Genomic DNA, 9,132 nt, shown 5'->3' on the forward strand with positions numbered 1-9,132 from the left:
ATTTTAATTTTATACCAAGTCTGGGGAAATTTTTGTAAATTTCATATCAACAGATTACCCCTTTTATACACAAAATAGCAGGAAGAATAATAAATCACGCCCCATTCCTTGCTCATACTGAACCAACATTTTCAAATAGTATAGTACTAAAAGTCGAAGCTATCATTATAATTTTAACATGGCAATTTTCATGTATTCTTGCCACAATAATGTTTTACCAAGGACATTTTTGCAATATTTGTGTGTTAATAGTTCAATACATATATATATATGATAACGAATGCAACAAACTTTCACTTGTCATCTTTTTGTATTATTCACAATGCAGTATTTTATCAAGGCCCTGCCATTTGGAATTCAATTCCAACTGAAATTCGTAAAAGCAAATCACTTAAAGGAAAAGTCTATCCCAACAAATAAATGATTTCAAAACAGGAGAAACATCCAACAAGCAAAACACTGAAAATTTCATCAAAATCGGATGTAAATTAAGAAAGTTATGACATTTTAAAGTTTCGCTTAATTTCACCAAACAGTTATATGCACATCCTGGTCGGTATGCAAATTGGCAGACTGATGACGTCACCCACTCACTATTTCTTTTGTATTTTATTATATGAAATATGAAATATTCTAATTTCTCCTCCTTGTCAAGTGAAACAAAGTTTTATTTCTCCCTGAACATGTGGAATTACCATTATTTTAACAGTTCATGGTTAAGTTAAGTTGGTCCTTATTGTCAAATCTGTAAAAATTGAAATATTGTATTATTCAAACAATAAAAAACAAAAGAAATAATGAGTGATGGACATCACAGACTCTCATTTGCAAATCGCTGAATTGTGCATTTAACTATTTTGTGAAATATTAAGCGATACTTAAATATTTCATAACTTTCTTATTTTACATCCAATTTCGATGAAATTTGCAGCGTTATGTTTGTTTGATTTTTCTCTATTGATTCAAATCAACAATTTTCTGGGGTGGACTTGACCTTTAATGTTTTCATTTTTTTTTCTTTCGATCAGTATTTCAATTGATATATAGGTTTTAGTAGTTTTGTATTTTCCAGGGTTTGTTCGGCTTTTGCTGTCTCATTTTTAGTGTAATTTCTATAAAATTTTATTTCTTTCTTTTACCATTTTAAGTAATTGAGTTGGTGTTTAAGGTAAGAATGTTATGACATTAATTTTTCACAAAACATTGAGTTTAATATTTATGCATTTGTACACGAAGGCCTACCTCCTGATCATCATACAAATGAGAGAATTACCCATGTCACACACCATTTTCATTTGCATTATCTTATGATGTGAAATATTTCAATTCCTTCTGTTTGTAATCATATATATTATGAAAAATTATTAATATGATTGAGCAAATTTGTACATGTGGAACCACAAAAGGCATATTGTAGATGAATATGAATTATTCGAGAGTATCTTTGATATCAAATTTAGTGAGTGTAAATTGATAAATGCTTTGCTGTTTTCCAATAATTATAGGGGAAAACAAACCCATATAAGCCTACAAACTAAAACTTGATAATTAAGATAATATCAACAAAATTTATATTGATGTTGCAGTTTTTGAGAATATTTCCCGAACTTTCTTTGCCTTCTAATGCCTATACATGTAGGATAAAATGTTATGCCTGCGCTGTCAAAGATTATTTTTGTTTGATAAAACTTTGCTTTACAGTGTTAATTTTAAGCAACGAAAAGGGCTTTGTTTAAAAAAAACACTGTGTGATCCAAAAGAATAAACATACCAACATGCTCAATTGAAAAAAACTATCAAGATTCAAAAAGAGAGAAAGCAACATTTATTTATCAGGGAGTCAGGGACCATGGCAAGACATTTGCCATAATTATATGTATGCCACTATGCTATTGCATAATGCTAGACTGGAGTTTCAATCAGGAGTATAAGTGCGATGCAGCGTGTAATTAAACAAACACTAGTTGATCTCCTGCCCAGCAGGTGACTGGCCCAAATGACCAGCTAGTGGGAGGAGAGTTCAGAGAGGGAATGTCATGGTAACAAACTCACAATGATTGACATAGCAAAATTTGTGCCCAACTTCCAAAGATGAAGCAGACCCTGAACGAGAGAGCCTTCAGTACACAAGGCATGAGTAGGCTGCACATTCAGACCCTTAACTCGAGCGAAGGGTTTGCCCAGCAGACTAGGCGTATTATGTGCTCGCTTTAGCGACACTCTTGTTTCAGACGGTAACGAAAGACCGCAAATTCCGAACAAGTCTGAAGTGAAAAAAAACTAACCACTAACTGTTTTCACGTCAAACAGATTAAAATATTTTGGTACTTCAATTAAATTAACAGGCTGGCATAGTATGACTTTAATGATTTAAGTTAATCAAGCAAGCAAACGAAGTAATGAAATATCAAAATCGGATGAAAGGTAACGAAGTTATTGCATTTTGGGGACATTATTTTGATAAAATTTTCTCCTCCCTAATCCTCTCTTTGTTTCTATCATATGAAATTACAATTGTTTGTTTTCTGTTCCAAGAATGTAAAATGTTCTTTCAACCGTTTTATATGGAAACGATTTTATATTCTTTTCATTTATATCACGACCATGACGGCCGTGTCACCTCTTAAACTAGTGTTACAGAAAATTGATCGACACTTATAGCTTACTTGACCAATTTGCAATCTTTACTTAAAGAGGATTGCTTAACACACCATTTTTTCTAGTCATTGTTACGCGAACTATCACGTACATTGTGTTTACTTCCAAGTCTTAATACGCATCATTATTATCTTCGAAGAATATGAGGCGCCGAATGTACCATTATTATATAGAACAATTATTTGTTATATAATCATTATTTATTAAATAATAACTATTATTTATATATAATTTACATTTTATTTGTAAATAACTACTATTATATAAAATATCATTTCTAATTATTTATATATAATTCCAAGTAATACTTCATTATTTGTAAATAATAATAGTTCGACATTCCATTATTTATAAATAATGATTATTTGTTTTTCATTATTTATAAATAATGATTATTTGTTTTTCATTATTTATAAATAATGATTATTTGTTTTTCATTATTTATAAATAATGATTATTTGTTTTTCATTATTTATAAATAATGATTATTTGTTTTTCATTATTTATAAATAATGATTATTTGTTTTTCATTATTTATAAATAATGATTATTTGTTTTTCATTATTTATAAATAATGATTATTTGTTTTTCATTATTTACAAATAATGATTATTTGTTTTTCATTATTTATAAATAATGATTATTTGTTTTTCATTATTTATAAATAATTTGTTGAGTTTTCCATTATTTATAAATAATGATTATTTGTTAAATAATGAAAACGTCTACTTCATTATTTATAAATAATTTTTTCGAGTGCACCATTATTCTCATTATTTATAAATAATCATTATTTAATGTTCGAGTTTTCCATTATTTATAAATAAAGATTATTTGTTAAATAATGAAATATCTACTTCATTATTTATAAATAATAATTTTGTTTCAATATCCCATTATTTATAAATAATCATTATTTATAAACAATTTTTACAGTTTGCCATTATATACAAATAATCATTATTTATATACAAATAACCATTATTTATTAAATAATGCCATTATTTATTAAATAATGCCATTATTTATTAAATAATGCCATTATTTATTAAATAATGGAAAACTCGCTATAACATGCAAATGTGGGACCGCCCATGATATGAATATTCATGATGCGATTTCCTTTTTCGTGATTTTTCTTCACAAATTTTTGTCCATTTCCTCTTCATAATGACATTTCTTGAAGCAATTTTCTAGGGATATGGTCTGATTGTAATATTCTTCATTTTCTATATAACTTCGTCTTCGTAGAAATATCAAAAAGTGTAATTTTATACGATTTTTCCTACAGTTCACAATCCCCATAGGCGCGCGTGTACGGTAGGGACAACCGGTGAATCGACGGAGTGCTCTTCATCGAAATACTACGTTGGTTGGTCCCCGGAAGTGGCGGGCGGAATTTAGCCCGAATCCTCGATGGAAGTCGATCAAGTGCATATGAGCTGAGAGAGTGAAATATCAGTGTACTTGTACAGGCCCTTCTACTTTTTATAAATATTTCTTGTTGCTTTTTTTGTTAAGTTAATTTTTCCTGGTGTAGAGATAAGTTTCAGTTCTAATAATGCACTTCAAATACATTTTGGAGTGTCTGTTTGAGGCGTTTGGGGCGATTTCACCCTGGCCCCAAAATGCTCGCAACGACAATACGGGGGCATGATGACCCCTAAATTTTTAAAAACTTATTTTTCTATTGAAAATTATCACAAAATTCACCAAAAGTGTGCACGAAAGACTTCGTATTTCACTTTTAAAACTCCAAAAAGTGCCCAAATGACAAGCTTGGTCGCTTCGCTGTGTCGCTTTCAACTTGAGAACGTTTACGCGTCTGCTCCCCCCCCCCCCCCTCCTCCGAAAGAAATTCTGTATACGGCCATGCTCTAAAGAGCCTGGCACATTGATTTATGTATACTTTCATTTTCATTATTTTTATCTCATTATCAACATGGCCTTACGCAGAATTTTTTCCAGGGGGGCCGGGGCCGGAGCATGACGCGCGTAAACTTTCTCAAAAAAATCTTGAAAGCGAGACAGCCACGGGACCAAGCCCAAATGACAAGCTTTGTCGCTTCGCTGTCTCGCTTTCAACTTGCATGAGAACGTTTACACGCGTCTGCCCCCACCCCCCGAAAGAAATTCTGTGAACAGCCATGCTCAAAAGAGCATATGGCACATTGATTTATATGTACTTTTCATTTTCATTATTTTTATCACATTATCATCATGGCCTTACACAGAATTTTTACCGGGGGGGGGGGGGGGGGGGGGGGCAGCTAGGACGCGCGTAAAGTTTCTCAAAAAAATCTTGAAAGCGAGACAGCGACGCGACCAAGCTTGTCATTTGGGCACTTTTTGGAGTTTTAAAAGTGAAATACGAAGGCTTTCGTGCACACTTTTGGTGAATTTTGTGATAATTTTCAATAGAAAAATAAGTTTTTAAAAAATTAGGGGTCATCATGCCCCCGTATTGTCGTTGCGAGCATTTTGGGGCCAGGGTGAAATCGCCCCAAACGCCTCAAACAGACACTCCAAAATGTATTTGAAGTGCATTATTAGAACTGAAACTTATTTCTACACCAGGAAAAATTAACTTAACAAAAAAAGCAACAAGAAATATTTATAAAAAGTAGAAGGGCCTGTACAAGTACACTGATATTTCACTCTCTCAGCTCATATGCACTTGATCGACTTCCATCGAGGATTCGGGCTAAATTCCGCCCGCCACTTCCGGGGACCAACCAACGTAGTATTTCGATGAAGAGCACTCCGTCGATTCACCGGTTGTCCCTACCGTACACGCGCGCCTATGGGGATTGTGAACTGTAGGAAAAATCGTATAAAATTACACTTTTTGATATTTCTACGAAGACGAAGTTATATAGAAAATGAAGAATATTACAATCAGACCATATCCCTAGAAAATTGCTTCAAGAAATGTCATTATGAAGAGGAAATGGACAAAAATTTGTGAAGAAAAATCACGAAAAAGGAAATCGCATCATGAATATTCATATCATGGGCGGTCCCACATTTGCATGTTATAGCGAGTTTTCCATTATTTAATAAATAATGGCATTATTTAATAAATAATGGCATTATTTAATAAATAATGGCATTATTTAATAAATAATGGTTATTTGTATATAAATAATGATTATTTGTATATAATGGCAAACTGTAAAAATTGTTTATAAATAATGATTATTTATAAATAATGGGATATTGAAACAAAATTATTATTTATAAATAATGAAGTAGATATTTCATTATTTAACAAATAATCTTTATTTATAAATAATGGAAAACTCGAACATTAAATAATGATTATTTATAAATAATGAGAATAATGGTGCACTCGAAAAAATTATTTATAAATAATGAAGTAGACGTTTTCATTATTTAACAAATAATCATTATTTATAAATAATGGAAAACTCAACAAATTATTTATAAATAATGAAAAACAAATAATCATTATTTATAAATAATGAAAAACAAATAATCATTATTTGTAAATAATGAAAAACAAATAATCATTATTTATAAATAATGAAAAACAAATAATCATTATTTATAAATAATGAAAAACAAATAATCATTATTTATAAATAATGAAAAACAAATAATCATTATTTATAAATAATGAAAAACAAATAATCATTATTTATAAATAATGAAAAACAAATAATCATTATTTATAAATAATGAAAAACAAATAATCATTATTTATAAATAATGGAATGTCGAACTATTATTATTTACAAATAATGAAGTAGTACTTGGAATTATATATAAATAATTAGAAATGATATTTTATATAATAGTAGTTATTTACAAATAAAATGTAAATTATATATAAATAATAGTTATTATTTAATAAATAATGATTATATAACAAATAATTGTTCTATATAATATTGGTACATTCGGCGCCTCATAGAAGAATGGCATAAAGACATGTCGTAATAAACAAACTGATATTAATTTTATTGTTTTCATAGTTTTTGTCTGTCAGCATCGTGATAGCTCTTGTCATTTTGAGTGCCACGGTGTGGCAAGAGAATTCTTTATGTTCGTTTCAGCCGTGTTTAGATTGTTATTTTTTGCCGTTGGCTTTCTGTTTTCACAAAATCAGGTAAAATGCCTAGTTTTTGTCAATGTTTTGGAAGCTAGAGGAAATTGGAATTTTCCGGTGTGAAGCCGCAAGATAATTAACAACATTACAATTCGTTACAAAACATGGTAATGATGAATCCTGGCTTATCTATTCTGCCAAAAAACGACTTCCGGGCAGTTTAGAAAGTACAATGAAAAAATGTGCCCTTTATGTACTGATAAAATAAACTTGGGATTTACATATATCCCTGAATATCGTTACGTTTGATATTATTTTTTGTTGGCACAATTGACTATTATTAAAGAGAAAATCTAGATTCGAATAATACACGCCTCCTTTGAAAATCATAGATCAAACAAAATGTTTCAAAACATATATTACGGAAGTGGTATTACAGTTTGTATGCAGTAACCGATGATCAAAACGTATCCAACGATTTTGTGAAAACGGGGGCGGTGCACAGTGGAGGGGTAGGAGGCAAAAGCCCCCAGTGATTTTTTTTAAATAGTTTTTAAATAGTGCAGAGGGGAGGAAGCAAGAGAGAGAAAGAAGAGTATCAAAAGAACTCTTGTCAAGAAACTCGTTGGTATCCCGAGACTATTCAATTTAGAAAGAGTGACGTCAATGTATGGTCGTATTGCCCCATCCCCTCATCAAACTACTATCGTGCCGCCCCTTGTTATTCGATATTTAATAATGTACATTGTATTAAACTATTATTCTAAATTTTCTAATCGTACAAAAATGTAGAAACCGTCTTATCACTTTTAATTGAAATTTTAATGAAAACGTGAATTTTTCGTTCAGATATAATAGCGCACTGCCTAATAATCTGACAATATTCTAAATATAACCCCTTTGAACACATGTCTCACAAATTCAATTATCGTAAATGAAAAATCTTTATAGTATACGAAGATATTCTGAATATTATGGTGGCCCTGAAGGGACATCGCAAACAGACCAAATCGCGAATATTCACGACGAAATTCACGACGTCGCCAATTTCGTCGTGAATTTCGTCGTCAATTTGAATATTCACGACGAAATTCACGACGTCGCCAATTTCGTCGTGAATTTGTTTTGCTTGCCTGGGCGGTATGCGGGTTGAAACCAATTCGTCTGCTGCTAATTCCTCCACTCACAACAGGGTCTACATTCATTTAGTCTAATGCAATTCTGTCCATTAAATTTTCGCCTAACAACCATATGGTCCAATAACCATTTGATCCAGTCATCACTTCGTCTAATCACCAGTTCGTCTATGACCATTTCGTCTCATAACTAGTTGGTCTAATATCAATTTTATTTTCCTTAATTTCGCCCAATTAACACTTAGTTCAATTAGACCAAATGGCATATGGAATAAATGGCAATTGGATCAACTTGGTTATTAGACAAAATGGCAGTTAGACCATGTGGATAGTGGACGAACTGATGGTAGACCAAAATGATAGCAGACGAGTTGGCATTAGACCAATTGAAAATAATCCATTGAACCGACAGAACGATGATCACTGCTATCCATACGCATAGGCGGATCCAGGGGGAGGGGGCCCGCCCCGCCCCCCCCCCCATATTGGCGGAGCAAAATAAGGAAAAAAGGGAAGAAAGAAATTTAAAAAAAGGAGGGAAAAGAGAGGAGAAAAAAATGAAGAGGAGGAAGACGAGTTAAAAAAAATAAGCTGAGGGGAAGACATGGAAATAAAAAGAATCTTTCATGTCACTATATAAAATTTTCGCTCGCGCTTCGGTGTTCCAGGGGCGGATCCAGCCTTCGCCAATAGGGGGGGGGGGGTGGGGGCCCGGAATTATTTTTCAGCCATATTTTCCCCGATCGGCCGCTCGAAGATGATTTTTTATTTCTGTGAAGGGGTAGCTTTATTCTTATAAATCAACATTAATATATAATATCATAATCCTTATTTATATAATGTGAGTGCGAAGCGCGAGCTAATTTTTTTTTGAAATCTTATGTATTTTTTCCTTAAAATTTGAACATTCTGGGCAGTTTGTTTTCCTAAAAAAGGTGTGTATGCAAATAAATAATTACTACGAACGCGGAGCGCGAGCAGAGATGAACTGGTGGAAAGGGTACCTGTTAAAGACCTCATGCAGTTAGTCATGAAGACGTTATATATTTAAAAAATCAAATAATGCGAGCGCGATGCGCGAGCTGATTTTTTTTAAAGTTTTTACCTAAAAATTGAAATTCTAAGGACTTTTTGTAACTTAAACAGAATAGGTATATAATGAACAATTGATGCGAGCGCGCAGCGCGAGCGGAAAATGTTAATATTCAGACCATAAAACTGTCGTATTTACAGAGCACTTTTTAAAAATCAATTTGTAAATCACAC

Source organism: Lytechinus pictus, chromosome 18 (genome assembly GCF_037042905.1).
Source record: "Lytechinus pictus isolate F3 Inbred chromosome 18, Lp3.0, whole genome shotgun sequence".
In the NCBI taxonomy this organism is placed as follows: Eukaryota; Metazoa; Echinodermata; class Echinoidea; order Temnopleuroida; family Toxopneustidae; genus Lytechinus; species Lytechinus pictus.